This window comes from Biomphalaria glabrata, chromosome 11 (genome assembly GCF_947242115.1).
Source record: "Biomphalaria glabrata chromosome 11, xgBioGlab47.1, whole genome shotgun sequence".
NCBI lineage: Eukaryota > Metazoa > Mollusca > Gastropoda > Planorbidae > Biomphalaria > Biomphalaria glabrata.
Window position 1 is genome coordinate 12,967,296 of NC_074721.1, and position 18,666 is coordinate 12,985,961.

An 18,666-nucleotide genomic window follows, 5' to 3' on the forward strand; every position below is an offset into this window, starting at 1 on the left:
AATCTTCGCAAAGACAATACTTCATTCTTGGCAATAAAGTTTCAGGTTTTGTTCCTACAAAAGAGATTATTACGTCCAAACTCCAATCAAATCGTACAAGCGTACATCCACAGCAGCTCTTTCAGAAATTAAAATAATATAGAAAGACCAAGGTCTAGCCCTCGACACCAAAATCAGACTGATGCGCCTCCTGGCCATGGCCACAAAGTTATATGCTTGTGAGTCTTGGACGCTAACTGCAGAGCTAGAGAGGAGGATCCTAGCAATGGAATTGAGATGCTACAGAAGGATGCAAGGTATCACATTTAAAGACCGCATCATAAACCAAGAAATTAGAGGCCGGGTTACTACAGCGATTGGACCCAATGATGACCTGCTAACTATCTTAAAAAACGCAAGCTAAAACTCTATGGTCAAATTAGTCTTTGGGACTCGCAAGACCTTCCTTCAGGGAACAGTACCAGGAAAGAGAAGAAGAGACAGAGAAAGCGATGGGAGGACAACAAGCTTTTGGTATCGCCTATATATTCTAAATCTTTGCTATCCCAGGCTGCTTTTGCTCACGCTACTTACTTTTCAAAAATGTTTAAGAAGTTTGACCCAATTTCTGGGGTATCGAGTGTTTCTTTTTCATTTAGGCTTTATACCAGCATTGGCCTGACACGCTTTTCTCCAGGTTGTTTTTTTTAAATTTTGAGTAGATCTCGTAACGTCATTCCTTCTCTCCGAACACACACACACAGTTTCTTAAAGGTGTTTTTTTTTTTCTGAACGCGTTCAACCATTTTTTTCTCCACTTCCCCACCCCACACACTCTTCGCTTGCAAGCGGTCTGCAAACAACCTGCAAAGGTAATTAGTTATAAGAAGCTTTTCAAAACTACAGATCTTTAAAATAAATATTACTACTTTGGTTTCTAAATATTGCAATGAATATTATTGACCCTTTTGAGTTTTTGTTATCTTATATAATGCTAGCGACGATTTGAGTTTTTTCCCCAATCTGTCTCTCAATTTCGTCTTAATCAAAAGTTGAAAACTAAAAATGCCAAATGTGAAATATTTATTGTTTCATTTTTTTTGTATCCTATCAAGCTGAAAATCCATACGAAATTGTGTGCTATGTGACAAAATATTTTACAAAAATCTTCTTATCTTATATAATACAGAAATTTCAAAATACAACATCAAGTAAGTTATTGAATTTATGGTGTTGTTACGTTCTGTAGAAAGAAGTAAATAAATAGCTGTCCATTCTCGGTTACTTTCAATATTGTTTTTAGATCTATATATTCATGTTTGAGCAGTTGTATGACCAGTTTGCTAAGCCGATAGAATGTCGTGCTTGTATCGCGAATGTCGTGCGTTCAATCCTTGTAATAGACAATGCTTTCTTTGTGTTCTCAATCCATTCATCCCAGTGGTGCTACAGCCCATGGAGGACTCATGCCTGCCTCGTTTTTTTTTTTTCCAATAACAAATGAATGTTTAGTTTCCTATTCGAAGACAATGAAGTCATTTCTTTTTTTTTAATATTACTTATGAAATGCCTTCAACCCAGTTACCTGAAGTAAACTCAATGGGGAACATCAATACTTAGAATTGAAACAAACATTAGAAGAATCAACATTTCACACCTAGTATCAATTTATTTACATACCGAAATTGTTAGGCTAAACATGATTTCAGTTTTTCTAAGTTTTTTTTTTTTTGTAAGTAAAATTTGAATTTTACAGTAGCTGCACCATGTGCTCCAGAGCCAATTTCTGACGTCGATGGGACCAAAGTCTGGAAAAAAATCAACTCTGAATGAGCTAAAATCAAATCCCGAAGATGGCTTAGCTCAAACTGGCACATACGTAAGTTCTTAAAGACAGTCCGAAAAGTATACCTAATAACCTACCAGCCGTCTGGATTAACTTTTGTGAAAATATTGTAGCTCGTTACAGTTATAGATTTATTATTAGCGTAATTATAATTTGATATGTATTTATGTATATCTAATTGATAAGAATGAGATTATGGTATATATTGAATTCAGTATGAGATTTTATAAGATATATGTAGTATTCTTGTTGCTGTAGCTCTCTGTTGGTGTAGCTCTGTGTTGGTGTAGCTCTGTGTTGGTGTAGCTCTGTGTTGGTGTAGCTGTGGTTGGTTCCGAGATGTGGTGTTTAGGTGAGCTGAGATAACGCAAATGTTAAACGGCGAACGCGCGCGAATCGAGGCGCGCCGAAATGTGGCAACAAGTTGTCGAACGTGAGCCAGCCAACATAGAGAGAGTACTCCCCCGTTAGCCAGTGGACAACTGTTGTTGTTGTAATCAAGCTAGTGTTGAGTTCTCTCTCGTTCTAAACCCAGTGGATATTTTTATAATGAATTGGTGAGTACTTCTGTGCTGTTACACTAGTTCTACTAGCAGTACGTCATAAAGAAGCATTCAAATATTTCACATTTAGCTGATTCAATCGAGCAGTTTTAATATAAATAAATTATCATAATATATATATATATATATATATATATATATATATATATATATATATATATATATATATATATATATATATATATAAATATATAAATACATACATACACATATATATATATATATATATATATATATATATATATATATATATATATATATATATATATATATATATATATATATATATATATATATACATATATAAAGTAGAATGTAAGGAGCATGTATGTATGTGAGTCCTGCATAGAAATCAAAACCGTTTGTTCAATCTTGATAAAACTTGGTATAAATGTTCCTTTGATAACGGCGGAGACTGTAGTATATGTTTAATGTCCCACCCACAACAACGGGGCCCCCAAAATATAAACAAAAAATAGCATAACATATCTGTATTAAAGAAAAACTGTTTACATATCGGGTGAACCTGTCTTCGCAATCTACTTGTATTTTCGTGGCGAAAGAAATAAACTTGAAAGGAACATGTGTTAAGTTTGACAAAGACATAAATCCAATCCACTAGATTAGTAATACACAAACTAAGGCCGCGAGTAATATCTGGATAGTATATATATATATATATTATATGCTGAGTTGCTTTAGAAAGTAACATTTTTATGTTTAGCCCGATAAAAGTTTGCTGGCCTGAACCTTAGGTTGCGTCAGGGCCAAAATTAAGGGAGGGAAAGAGGGACAACTGCCCCGGTGAGTCCACAAGAAAGGGGTCTCTACAGGAGCTAAAATAATATATCCAGATTTCGCTGAGTTAGAAAATTTAACGTTTTTTTTTTCCAAACATTTTTTTCTCATTTTTACCGCTAACACTTTAAATCTTACATCTGCTGGCAACACTGAAGTGATAAAGAAATGTCTCTTTAGAGCATGCTCATATTATGTAAGTGCAGCCGCGTCTACCAAGGGCCTTACCCTCCAAATCTAAAAAATATACACTTTTTAAAACTAAAATATGTAATATGAAATATTTTTAAAAAAAAAGTGAAAATGAGATTCAATTTAACAGTACTCCAATTCTATCTTCAAAAATATGACATGCTTTTCAATATAAGTATTCACAATACTCATAATACCCATAAGTGGATTATAACTTTTTATAATGGACATATTACACCGTTATGTTTAGAACAAACTATAAACTTACATCAATGTCAATTAAATCCTTAAAGTTAAACATTACTTTTTGAGCAGGATTATGTGTGGATTATGTGTGGTCGTCCCAATATTCTATGACATTTGGTGTAGTTTTAATTTCTATGAAAACTGTATGCATGTAAGACTGAATTAGGTGTGGAACTTTAAAAAATATATCACATAGATTTATATGCAGATCACAACATAAAAACCCGGACAATAATTCTATTACTTTTATGGAGTGTGTGTTTGTGTTTCTATGGTAACGTTGGGAAGAGGTTAGCGATTGGTTGGTGGCTATGTAGTGTAAATGATGTAAGATAAGCGGCATTGTCGTCAGCTGTCTTGGTTAGGCCTAAGACGAGTCCAGAATGCCAGAGTGAAAAGACGAGTTTTTGTATTGGGTTAGATTTTGCTCAAAAAATAATTTTATACTACTACTAAAGTCTGGTACATTTAATTCATTTCATCTAAAGTCAAATGTATTTATTTTTTAAAATAAAAGTTCTATTTAGTTTTGTTCGTATAAGAAGTTTTCCAAGTTATTTCAAGTTTTACAAGTCAGAATATAACACGCCTACATTGGTCTAGTTGTCTACCAGCAGTTCGATGCTACAAGTCAGAATATAATACACCTACAGTGGTCTAGTTGTCTACCAGCAGTTCGATGCTACAAGTCAGAATATAATACACCTACAGTGGTCTAGTTGTCTACCAGCAGTTCGATGCTACAAGTCAGAATATAATACACCTACAGTGGTCTAGTTGTCTACCAGCAGTTCGATGCTACAAGTCAGAATATAATACACCTACAGTGGTCTAGTTGTCTACCAGCAGTTCGATGCTACAAGTCAGAATATAATACACCTACAGTGGTCTAGTTGTCTACCAGCAGTTCCATGCTACAAGTCAGAATATAATACACCTACAGTGGTTTAGTTGTCTACCAGCAGTTCGATGCTACAAGTCAGAATATAATACACCTACATTGGTCTAGTTGTCTACCAGCAGTTCGATGCTACAAGTCAGAATATAATACGCCTACATCGGTCTAGTTGTCTACAAGCAGTTCGATGCTACAAGTCAGAATATAATACACCTACAGTGGTCTAGTTGTCTACCAGCAGTTCGATGCTACAAGTCAGAATATAATACACCTACAGTGGTCTAGTTGTCTACCAGCAGTTCGATGCTACAAGTCAGAATATAATACACCTACAGTGGTTTAGTTGTCTACCAGCAGTTCGATGCTACAAGTCAGAATATAATACACCTACAGTGGTTTAGTTGTATACCAGCTGTTCGATGCTACAAGTCAACAACAATGACCAAGTCACTCATTTTGTTATCTGCGACACAGAGTAAAAGTAAAGTTCCCTTTTCAGATCTTGTGGTCTATAGGGCAGATGATGTAAAGGTCATCTGTTTCTGTGGCCTACGGTTAACGAGGGTGTCATGTGGCCAGCACAACGACCAACCGCCTTTACTTTTCCCCCAACTAATGTCATGTACCATTAGAGCTGGGTGGACTCAGAGGCGCCTAAAGATCTCGAAATAAAAATCCCAGTTTTCACCAGGATTCAAACCCGGGACCCCTGGTTTAGAAGCCAAAAGCTTAACCGCTCAGCCACCGCGCCTCCGCGACACAGAAAGTAAGAGAGAAAAAAATGGAGAGGGAGAGAGAGAGGGATAGATAAAAAAAGAGGAGAGAAAGAAGAGAGAAAGAGAAGGGAAAGAAAAGTCGATGAACAGGTGGAGAGAGAAATTAAGAAATATAGAGTGAAGAGGGAAAGAGAGAAAGAGAAAGAGAGAGAGAAGAGAAGAGGTAAAAAAAGAAAATAACCAAGTCTTATATTATCTCTATAATATTGTATTGTTCAGAACGATGTGGAAATACATTAAGGTGATTACATATCACCACATATACATTAAGGTGATTACATATCACCACATATACATTAAGGTGATTACATATCACCACATATACATTAAGGTGATTACATATCACCACATATACATTAAGGTGATTACATATCACCACATATACATTAAGGTGATTACATATCACCACATATACATTAAGGTGATTACATATCACCACATATACATTAAGGTGATTACATATCACCACATATACATTAAGGTGATTACATATCACCACATATACATCCATCTGGTGGTTGCCTTGTCGTGTGGTATGCTCTCTGGACTATCATCTGCTTTGAACCCCGCCCACCGCCATCACCTGTCGTCATGTGGGAGGTTTGGGCAGGGTGTAATACTTCTAAAGTATCGTCTGGAACATGTAACAAACAAAAAAAACAACTTATCTAGATGGTGAATAAAATTATTTTTTAATGACAACGAGATGAAACAATGAAACATCATCACAGAGCTCTCCAAACTATTCTTTCATGGCCCTTGTACATTAAATAGCTTAAAACAATTTGGTTTCAAAAGTGGATACAAAAATAAAAACAAAAAATTCTATTGTAATCACCAAAGAATGTTCAGGTCTATTGATCAGTCCATGAAAATGTAGATGAGACTCCGATGTGTTCCTGTAGTTGTCCATCAAAGTGGCCGTCCAAGTATTTAATAGTCAGAAAATGAAATGTAGTGTAGAACTAACGGAGGTAGAGGGGGTGGGGGACATTAGACTTACATTAGTTATATAGAGTAACGACCTTTTAGTCAGTAGGTCATCGTCATTATACCAGCATTTACTAGAGACCGCCAAGTCTATTTTTAGAACTGATACGTTTAGGGTTGCAATATGTCGAATCCTAACCTTTGACCTACAGCGCTTCCATTTAAATATATATTTTTTTTACAAAATTATTATCAACTCACTTTGTCTGTATGTCTGTCTGTCTTGTAAATGTTTGTACTCGTTATTTCTCCCACACCCAATTTCGGATCAGGATCAAATTTTGCACAAGACACAAGAATCAATTTAAAAAAAATTCATTTGTAAATTGACTTGATAATTAGATATTGTGTTTGATATTGAACAAGGAAAAAAAGTTACTTTACTGATGTGGTGATATAAGTTGAATTAGTTTCCTTTAATATATGTAGAAGGAAGTAGGTTGCCGCTTTTAAGTTTGAAACTAAAAATAGATAACTATAAACCTTCTATTTTCATAATCATTTCTCTGGCATAGTGGTTAGTGTATTGGCTTTTTTTTTTATATAAATGCATTTAAAAAGTGACATTCACAAATTCTTTCTCCCCACCCCCCCCCCCCTTTCCCAACTGGTCTAGACAAGTGATAGGATCATAGCCCATTGAGAAAGCTAAACAAAACAACTGGTAAAAATATTTTTATCGTATAGATTTATAATTGTTTGTCTAGATCTTTTATATGATTTATCCAAACTAATTGATACAGCTACGCTACATGTAAGCTTTGTTTTCTATTTTAAAAGTATTTTTTATTCCTATTGTAAGGATTTTCCTTCAATGATAAAAGTTATCTTGTGCTGCTCCTTTTGAAAGACAGAAACACTAAACCGGAAGATTGTTGGTCTACAGACTCTACAGTTAATCGGGAAACGCAGGTGCGGGAACCTCAAAACGCATCATGCAACATACATTTATACTCATGCAGTTCTTATCTATTCTTAGTCTCGATATTTACGGATACATTTTATAGCTTTTTTTTTTAATGCGCGCATTCCATGCAAACACAGTTTACTTTGGTCTAATCTCTTTTGTGGATACATGGGGCATGGGGATTTTGGGGAGAAAGATTCCGCGTCTGCATGTGCACTTAGTAGACACAACTCAGCTCTGGTCAAATCGTTTCCTGACCTGTAAGAATTCGATCTCGATCAATCTTGTTAGGTAGACCAAACGTTTTAGCCTACAGGGCTGGTAGAGTGGTTAAGCGCTTGGCATCTGAATCTTGGGGTCCTGTGTTTGAATCTCGTTGAAGACCCTTATTTTGAATTTCATAATTTTTAGGGAGCCCTGAGTCCAACACTAATTGGTACTTGACTTTAGTTGGGGAAAGTAAAGGCGGTTGGTCGTTGTATTAGCCACATGACAGCCTGCTGGTTGACCGTTGGCCAAAGAAACAGATGACCTTAACATCATCTGCCCTATAGATTGCAAGGTCTGAAAGTGGCTACTTTACTTATACATCCCACAAGAGCATTGTGTGTAGCTGAAGTGGGGGGGGGGAAGACATCATGAATGTTAATTTGTCTCCTTTAGTTTTGTTGTTGAACATATCAACGCTAAGTTTATTCGAGTCTACTATAAAGAAAGATGAAGCTTGACATTGATTAAAGTAAACTAAAGTTCTTTCGAGCTATAAGGCAGAAGATGTTAAGGTCATCTGTATAAACGATAGAGGAGAAATTAATATATATATATATATATATATATATTTATATATATATTAATTTCTCCTCTTTAGTTTATACATATACAAATATATATATATATATATATATATATATATATATATATACACCACACATACACGGTAAACCACAGTATGTGCATTAAATCGTTTACATTTGGTGTAAATGAATTGATTAAAAAAATGGTAGATATGTCACTTAGTGCTAATAAATGTAAGAAATAATAATCAATATTAAATTTTTTAAAAATTGCCTGTATTTATATATATAAAAATAAAATAAAATTAAAAAGGCAATTGGAATTGGCCTACGCTCTGAATGTAGTTATCTTGTCTTGTTTTTTGAAGTAACGTCTCAAATGGAACGAGAAGAACATGTTTCTAAGACTTAGCCTGGAAGTCCTAGAGCGGCTGGGCCGATACATGGATTTTCCGTTTTATCAGCTTGTATTTTAGAAGCATATTGCTAGACAAAACAAAATCATTCTGGGAGATTTCTCATAGCAGGAGTACATAACAAAATAATTATCATAAGAATATTATAATTTTTTTTAGCACATGTCAGGAAAGAAGATTTTCAGAGAGAATGAAAAATGCGAATAAAAAAATAATTCTTTATATCCTCCGCTTCTAGTTCATCTTTCCCTCTCTTTCTATGTCTTTTTTTCTTTTTTCTCTCTTTCTCTCTCCCCCTCCCCTCTCTCTCTTTGTCTCTCTCTCTTTATTTCTCTCTCTCTCTTTTGTTCTCTTTTTCTCGTTCTCTCTGTATATTTCTTTATTATTTTTCACTGTCTTTCTCTTTCTCCACCTTTTTCTCTTTCTTTATGCCTTTTCTATCACTCAGTATTTCCCCTTCTTCTGAATGTATAATATGTAAAAAGCTTTTAATTGTACTGATTACACAATATCCTCGTAAGCCGATGACGTGATCAACAAAAACAACAACAAAAATGGATACTATTACGTCATCACTTTTGCTGTCTCTACTTGCTTTCTATTTCCCTCTGGTTGTGTAGTAACTCCTCCCCCACACCCTCCATCTTGGATGGAATAGGACCGGTGACTTATGAGGACAATGCATAGAATATTTCTGGCCTGGTAACAAAGTTAGAAGCAGACGAACCATGCCAGGGAACTATTTTTGAAAGACTAAAACAAGCTAAACACTTATACTGTGGACTAACGCCAAACAGACGAGACAAAGCGTTCTCTTTTGTATAGGAGAGGGAGGGGTATGGTAATGCGTTAAAAAAAAAGGGGGGTGGGGGAGGCAGGGCGCCAAATGACGGTGTGACACCAAAATGTTATCAACGTATGAATAAAAAACGAGTTACAACCGAACCGTTTTTTTTTTTGTGTGACTTTTGTATAGTCAAGTGAGCTAAGCAAGAGTGTATTTGGTAGAAATGATTGTGTGTGATGGTATTAGTTGTCTGTTCTTGTGTATAATTGTGTGTGGTTGTGTAAGTTTCTATGTGGTCGTTGTGGACGTTTGTGGTCCGTGTAGTTATGTCATTGTAAATACGATTTGCTCAGTTGGTCTCTGACCCAACGAATATGTTAAATCCCATTCTAACGATCTCCTGGTTTTGAAAGTAAATCTTGCATTTTCCAACCCGGTTTAAAAATTTCTGTTTATATTAAAATAATTTTTGTTTCAACAGCGTGTTGCTATCTTATGGCTGTTAGGGAAAAAAAGGTAAAACCTTAAAGATAGAGACAGAAAGAGAGAGATGCATATAGAGGAAAAAAAGATAAAATGTATAATGCCTACATGAGATAACAGTCAGTATTTTACATTAAATGATGTATAAACGGCTAGATGTTGAAATGCAATAGTGCAAAAATAAAAGTACATAAAACTATTTTGATATTACATCTCTTTATATAGGTAGTTAAAAAGAAATGAAATGTAAAAAAGTATCCAATGATAATTTAAATATCGTCTGGAAGATGTAAAAAAAGTGATTCAGTTATGAAATATGTAAAGTTACAGAAGAGCGCTATCTACAGTTTCATTTATTTAGATCTTTTTAAATTGGTTTTTAGAGAGGGAGTTTTCACACCCTGTATAAATATAGTGAAAGCACTCATGGAATTAATTAATTCACGCTCGTCCTTGTAGCCTGTGTGATGACATGCCTCGTCCATGTAGCCTGTGTGATGACATGTCTCGTCCATGTAGCCTGTGTGATGACATGTCTCGTCCATGTAGCCTGTGTGATGACATGTCTCGTCCATGTAGCCTGTGTGATGACATGTCTCGTGCATGTAGCCTATGTGATGACATGTCTCGCCCATGTAGCCTGTGTGATGACATGTCTCGTCCATGTAGCCTATGTGATGACATGTCTCGTCCATTTAGCCTGTGTGATGACATGTCTCGTGCATGTAGCCTATGTGATGACATGTCTCGCCCTTGTAGCCTGTGTGATGACATGTCTCGTCCATGTAGCCTATGTGATGACATGTCTCGTCCATTTAGCCTGTGTGATGACATGTCTCGTCCATGTAGCCTGTGTGATGACATGTCTCGTCCATGTAGCCTGTGTGATGACATGTCTCGTCCATGTAGCCTATGTGATGACATGTCTCGTCCATGTAGCCTGTGTGATGACATGTCTCGTCCATGTAGCCTATGTGATGACATATGGCTAGTCCATTTAGCCTGTATGATGACATGTCTCGTCCATGTAGCCTGTGTGATGACATGTCTCGTCCTTGTAGCCTATGCGATGACATGTCTCGTTCATGTAGCCTATGTGATGACATGTCTCGTCCATGTAGCCTATGTGATGACATGTCTTGTCCATGTAGCCTGTGTGATGACATGTCTCGTCCATGTAGCCTGTGTGATGACATGTCTCGTCCGTGTAGCATATGTGATGACATGTCTCGTCCATTTAGCCTATCTGATGACATGTCTCGTCCATGTAGCCTGTTCTATGACATATCTCGTCCATGTAGCCTATGTGATGATATGTCTCGTCCATGTAGCCTGTTCGATGACATGTCTCGTTCATGTAGCCTATGTGATGACATGTCTCGTCCATTTAGCCTATGTGATGACATGTCTCGTCCATGTAGCCTGTTCGATGACATGTCTCGTCCATGTAGCCTATGTGATAAGATGTCTCGTCCATTTAGCCTTTTCGATGACATGTCTCGTTCATATAGCCTATGTGATGACATGTCTCGTCCATGTAGCCTATGTGATGACATGTCTCGTCCATTTAGCCTGTTCGATGACATGTCTCGTCCATGTAGCCTATGTGATGACATGTCTCGTCCATTTAGCCTTTTCGATGACATGTCTCGTCCATGTAGCCTATGTGATGACATGTCTCGTCCATTTAGCCTTTTCGATGACATGTCTCGTCCATGTAGCCTATGTGATGACATGTCTCGTCCATGTAGCCTGTGTGATGACATGTCTCGTCCATGTAGCCTGTATGATGACATGTCTCGTCCATGTAGCCTGTGTGATGACATGTCTCGTCCTTGTAGCCTATGCGATGACATGTCTCGTCCATGTAGCCTGTGTGATGACATGTCTCGTCCATGTAGCCTATGTGATGACATCAATGTTAAAGTAATTAGTCCTTCTTCTTGTCAACAACTTCTGAGTAGAGAACAAACATGAGTAGAATCGCAATACTATCATCCGAAATGGTTGAACTAGTTAAAATAGTTAAAAACATGAGTGAATCATTACGTACACAGCCAAAAGCTTACATTTACGAAATATTTCTGTAAGAGATATGAGCACATAAAAGAAAAAAACAAGCAGAAACGTATTTAAAATTTAAAATACAAAGCAACATGTGAGCAGAGTTCGGGAATATCCTCTGAAAACGGGTCCCAAAAAGCCTAATTTAGATGATTATATTTTGAAAAAAAAAATAAGGTCTAACTAGAATTTTCTCTGTGTCGCCGATTCCATAATTATTTAGGAAAATCGTAAGAACTTTTTTTTTAAATCCGTGTCCACCAAGAAACAGGACCGGATTTTGACTTCATAAATCAATATGAAATATTGTAATAAACAAAGGCATTTTATTCCATTATTCGTGCATCAAAAAGGCTGAAAATATCTCTGTATTCCTTTTTGAGGGCCCAAAGCTATTAGCTTGTGTTTCCTGTAGGTAATTACATATTGCCCACTCATACAGTTTATGCAAGCTAATAAAAGGAATTCCAAAAATACTGAGACAAATTTAGTTTTAAGACAGGGGTGGGCAAATTACGACCCGCGAGCCACATGCGGCCCGCCGGAGTGTTTTATGCGGCCCGCAAACACCTATAGAATATAAACAATGCAAATATATAAAAAAATAAAATAATTTTAGATATATCTTTATATATATATATATATTATTGAAACTTCTGATTCTTATCATTTATGATGAAGAGGCTAAGAAACAATGTCTCTACATGTCATTCTAAAACGTTGAAAGTCAAAGAAGACTATTCTGATCGGCAATACCTCGTTACGTCAAAGACACAAACTCAGGCCAGCATTTATGAAGAACTGGGTTGAAAGTGTTGAGATGGAATAAGATAGCAAATGTAACTACGGATGGAACCCGTGCTTTGACAGAGAAAAAAATAGTTTTAAATAAATTAAAGAACACTATCCCAACCATAAACCCTAAATAGGAACAGTTAGTGTTAAGCTGCATTGACTATCAAACTTATTATTGACCCAATGATAAATTTTATCAGAGCTAGGGGTCTTAACCACAGGCAGTTTCCAGAAGTAGGACCCTCCTTGAAGATTTGGAAACTAAACATTCCGATATTCGATACCACAACAGAATCTGCTGGCTTATCTTGGGCAATGTATAGAGAGGATTATTAGATCTCTTATTTGATTGACCCTTGAAGGGCATTGACTTTGACCTTGTTAATAATATTTCTAATGAATAGCGGAAAACAGACTTCATGTTTTTCATCGGCACTATTACAACGGATTGTTTTCACGTGTATGCATGTTAAAACTTTTTAAACAAAGCTTCCCCATTTCTCCAGGCAGATAAATGAAAACAGCTTTTGTCATTTTCCTTTGCACAAAGGTGAAACTATTTCTAGTGAAATGGTTAAAAAGTACAAGACTTATTTGGATTCCTTGATTGTAAAATCTGAAAGCAAATTTGAAGACGTCAAAAACTTGGAACCAGTTTTCAAAACTCTCAGCTCACCATTTAGGGCAAACGTTTATATAGTTCGAGAAGACATACTTCGCATCAAATTATGACCTGGAGTTCCATTGCAGTCGGTTCTTACACGTGAGTTTTATGGGTGCCAAAGCTGTATTTCCACACTTTAAAAAACTTTGCTGCTAAGATTTCACAATATTTGGGTACACATTCACTGTGAATTAGCATTGTGTATTGTTTGAAAATAAACAAGTGTAAGAACAGGTCGATGCTGACTGACTTATATTTGACAGCAGTCACAAGGATAAGAACTAGTAAGCTAGTTCCACAGGTCCGGAAAATCATGCACGAGTGTAAACAGTTCAGTAAGTCACATTAAGTACAACTGTACGTTTGTGGTGTAATGTTGTGATGTAAAAAAAAGACAAAAACAAAATTGTGAAAAAATATTCGTAAAAATAATTTCAAAAATTGCTAACTCTTGTTGTCCCTCAATTAGGAGTGTACAAAAAATTCGTATAATATTAAAGTTGTAATACTTAAATATTATTATTATTATTATTATATACTATTACAATATATATGCGGTCCCCCATTCAACAATTTTTTAATGCGGTCCTCTATAGAAAAAGGTTGCCAATCCCCGTTTTAAGATGATTCAATATTTAAAAAAACAAACAAAAAAACAACAACAAAAAAAAAAAAAACAAACGCTCAAATAGGTATTAACACTGCTACCAATTAAGTGACATCCATAAAATGTCAAATTTTCAGAGCTTTTTTTAATAAATACGCAAAAGCTTTTGCCCTCTAGCTTTTCCCTATAAAGAGAGTGTTAGCTAATTGAAGATTTTGAAAAAGTAGTACAAATGAACAATCAATAGAAATTTGTGCTTTTTGAAAATTAATAAAAAATTAAGAGAAGGAACCGTTGAGTACTGAAAATTGCTGGGTTTATCTCCCTTTCAGCTAAATAAAACAAAATTGATAAAATAATAGCTTAATGAGTAACTAATTTGTTAATTCTTGGATTGATTCGTGTATTGTCATTGAATATGAATAATTTAACGAAATTTAAACTTGGTCCGAGAATGGGAAGTGGGAGAAAAACCTGTCAAAACGTTAAAATGGGACTAAATTCATATATACATGGCTCCTTTTGTCTCGAAAGGCAATGGATGCGCCCAAGTGAGTCACTGGTTTTGGCTTAATCTTGAGACGGGGCAGAATCTGGTGTGGCTAATCAAGCCAATTCTAGAACGGCAGACTTTGCCACAATTCGTACATTTGTATGCCTCTGATTTAGGGCTAGCAGACAGGGCAGCTTTCTTTTTTTCCCTCTTGATTAAAGCCGCTTCAATTCTTTTGTTCTCAGCAAGGGTTGTCCCAGCACGCACAGTCTGTCTCCATGCACTCCGGTCTTTGGCTATGTTTTCCCACATACTTTCACTGATGCCTGAGGCTCTCATGTCTCGCTTGCAGACATCTCTATATGTTAGTCTTGGGCGGCCCTTGGGTCTGACTCCTTCCACAAGCTCAGCATATAAGATATCTTTCGGGATTCTACCATCTGGCATGCGGGTGACATGTCCGAGCCAGCGTAATCTCCTTTGTGTCAGGAGAGCATACATGCTGTTCATATTGGCCAGTCTCAAAACTTCCTGATTGGAGACATGGTCCCTCCAAGAGATGCCCATTATGCGTCTCAGGCAGCGCAAGTGGAAACTATTCAATCTGTGCTCTTGGTACATGTATGTTGACCAGCTTTCACTGCCATAAAGGAGAGTGCTCACAACACAGGCGTTGTAGACTAGGATTTTGGTCGCTGTGGTCAATTTACCATTTTCCCAGACGCGCTTGGAGAGTTTTGCCAATGCTGTGGTAGCTTTTCCCATCCTTTTTGTCAGCTCGATGTCTAGGTCTAGGTTACTGACAATTGTTGAACCCAAGTAGGTAAATTCCTGCACCACTGAAAGGGTGTGGTTCCCAATTTGTATTATAGGTATTTCTGCAACGTCTTGTGCCAGGATTTCGGTCTTGGAGAGACTTATAGTAAGGCTAAACTCTTGACAAGCAGCTGCTAAGGCGTTCACTAGCTTCTGTAGACCTCCTTGTGAGTGAGATACGAGTACCGCGTCATCGGCAAACAGCAGCTCCCTTATCAAGATACGACGCCTTTTCGTTTTGGCTTTAAGACGTGCCAGGTTAAAGAGCCTTCCATCGGATCTGCTATGGATGTATATTCCGTCTTCCAGGGATTTAAAAGCACTGGATAGTACGACTGAGAAGAAGATGCCAAAAAGTGTAGGGGCCAGTACACATCCTTGTTTAACACCGCTCTTAATGGAGATATTCATATATATATATATAATAATAAAGTAGCGTTTATTTCCCTTATTTTGAAATCTAATCAAATAATTAATCACCAACAATCAATTTAATAACTGTATTTTTTTTGGATTGATTCTTTTTTTGTCAGGTTTAATGAATAAGTATGCAAAGTTTTTACTTGACTCGAGAATGGGAAATGGGAGAAAAACGAGTTCAAACATTTTACCAGACAGACAGACAGATAGACGGACCAACGGACGGACGAACATATAGACAGACAGACAGAGCGAGTTGATATAAGCTTTGTAAAAATGAAATCTGGTAGGCCTCGAAAATAAACATCCGCCAACTTTGAATTCGCAATGCGTAAATACATTAATAGCTCATTTCTTGTTGGCTCTGTGAATTGAAGTTTCCTTTTTTTACTTACAGTACAAATGAGTGTTGTTCAACTAATCAATAATTAAGTCGTTTGGTTGATATCGTCCGCTCAGAAACAGTGCACGCAGTATGACACGCATAAAAAAGCGGGCGACTCTTGACATAGATTGGGACTAATTGGTACCCCAATTACCTCGCAAGAACATGAATGAAAGGTTAAAGGTTAAAACGAGTATTTTACAAACCCCTCACACATTACTTGAAACACAGTGTTAGAAAACATGGATTGACATGGGAAATGCGCAGAAAGAAAACAATATTTGTAAAAAAAAATACGAAACAAAATACAAGGCATAAAAAATGTTAACGAAATTCTGGACTACAGTCACGTGGTCTTATCGTGACATTTGATCACAAGGGAGAGGAATGCATGACAACGATGATGGATCTTGATCCAGTGTTTCTCAAACTTTGTCTTGTGACACCGCTCATGTTAAAACTATCACGCTCTCGCCACTCTACTCTTTTAGTCAGCTAGGCTGTTGCCAAATCTTTTTCTGCATTTGTTTGATTTTAAACATTCATAAGAATCCCCCATTTTCATGACCAATACTCGGATGTATCACCTTATTGTAGACATACTTTTTGTCTTAGGGCGTCCCAAAGTTAGTCTACCTCTAAGCAATCATCGAATATTTACTATTATGATGATGCAGTCAGGAGTCTGGAAGAACGACAGATGTCTCTCGAGTGCTCAGTGCACTTAAAAATAGATTGTCAGGACAGATAGAAACTTCGTTTGTTTATATTTGAGAGACACGTATTTATTTTCTGGAGTGCTAGACAGCAAGCGTATCACGTTACACTTCCACTACTCTTTAAATCCAAATAGTTCTCGGAGCTTCTGGTATTCATCAAGCAAATTTGTTACTGTCGAAAGACTTGAGTCATAGACTCTTCAAGCTCTAGACCTGCAAGATGCTCCTTTCTGCCAGCCTTGCTGAACAGTTGAACTGTAGGAGAGGCCCAAGCAGATATAAGTAATAACATTCCTATTTCCTGTGGCTTGAGACTAGAGGCGATGCCAAAGGCCGAGTTCACTGCCGAACTGTCTAGGAGAGGTCCAAGCAGATTTTAGTAATAACATCCCTAATATCTGTGGCTAGAATCTAGAGGCGAGGCCAAAGGCCGAGCACACTGGGGAATCTCCAGCATTTTCCTTCAGTGAATTACACAAACCGTACTGGTGAATGAACCACCCATGAACATGAACCACCCCCATTGAGGAAGGGAATGTGGACAGTGACAAGGTTTCAAGGGCTCTATTTCAATCTCTGACCAGTGCGATAAATAATTTTCCTAGGCACCCCATCAGGAGTCTTATATTGACCTTGTTGCCTTCACTAACGACCGTTTCAACCAGGGCGTCACGTTGTGACTGAGTGGCGTAGCCTTTGTATTCATCTACCAAATATTTTTAAAAGTAGTCTTAAAATATCCGATATTGAAGTTTTGCTGTTCTATTACACAAATTTGAGGGTAAGATTGTTTTTTAGCGGCCCCCAAAAGGGGAAAAGACGCTATTAGTTTTGTTTGTCCGTCAGTCCGTCTGACCCTCTGTCCGTCTGTCCGTCCGTCCCGTTTAGATTTCGTAAACTAGAAAAGATATTGAAAATCCGACATCACAATATTTTAGACCATTTAAAGTTCTGATGCAACGGTTACTTTTTTTTTTCTGAAAGCGAAAAATCTAATTTTTAAAATCAGTTATGCAAGCAGTTTTTTAAAGAGAAAAAACTAATTAGTATGCATTATAAGTTAGACCTAATTTAAAATGAATAGTGATCTTATAAACTTTATTTTTCTAAACTTTGTTTTATTGCGGAAAGTATCTTTTTTTTTTTTTGAGGATTCGAATAAGAGATTGAGCCTTTTCAAAACAATTAGATCAATTATAAGACATCAGTTAGGCCAGGGACTGAGCGGTAAAGCGCTTGGCTTCCGAACCGGGGGTGCCGGGTTCGAATCCTGGTGAAGACTGGGATTTTCAACTTTGGAATCTTTGGGCGCCTCTGAGTCCACTCAGCTCTAATGGGTACCTGACATTAGTTGGGGAAAAGTATAGGCGGTTGGTCGTTGTGCTGGCTACATGACACCCTCGCTAACCGTAGGTCACAAAAACAGATGAACTTTACATCATCTGCCCTATAGACCACAAGGTCTAAAAGGGGAACTAACTTTACATTCACTTACACCTATCCTTTGATCTGCGGGACCGTTGGGGCACTACACAAGATCTGTTAGCCTTCTTTCTCCATTCTTATCTCTCATTTGTCTTTTCATTTGGATATTCTTTCTGAAAATATTGAAGCCTGCCTGGGTGGACCTCTTCGGGGGCCGATTTTGAGTTCGTGTTTCCACACAAACTGTCTTTTGTAACCTTGTTCTAATTATTTCCGTGAAATAGAAGTTATAGACTAAAAAAAAACAACATGATTTTTAATTTACACTAGATTTTGTTAAAAGTGCGAATTTGAATAAAACTCTAAGGGGAAACTATAAAAGATTATTACCATGGCTGTCTGTCCCACGAGACGTCTGCAAAGATAACTTGCAGACGATAGAGGTTAACTGGGGCGATTCCAATATATATATATATATCGCTTCTGACAGAGCACTTGACTGCCCAATGCTAGGAAAACCGCATAGCGGACAAACAAATTTACATGTAATGTTTTCAACGCCTAATGTTGTTTTTGCCCCATAACATCGTAGGTAACAGAAAG

At 36.9% G+C, this 18,666-nt stretch overlaps 1 protein-coding gene across 4 annotated transcripts in view; it reads left to right on the top strand.

Moving 5' to 3' along the window:
• The first annotated feature begins 2,220 nt into the window (after positions 1 to 2,220).
• The window catches only part of LOC106065100 (acid-sensing ion channel 5-like), an 81,763-nt gene continuing 65,317 nt past the window's right edge, over positions 2,221 to 18,666 (top strand). For 3 of the 4 annotated variants that reach the window (XR_008773630.1, XM_056003995.1, XM_056003994.1), the window contains exon 1: positions 2,221 to 2,382. The gene's annotated coding sequence lies outside the window, so the exon portion shown is untranslated. The remainder of the gene's footprint in view (positions 2,383 to 18,666) is intronic. The other variant, XM_056003996.1, reaches the window with a different exon arrangement.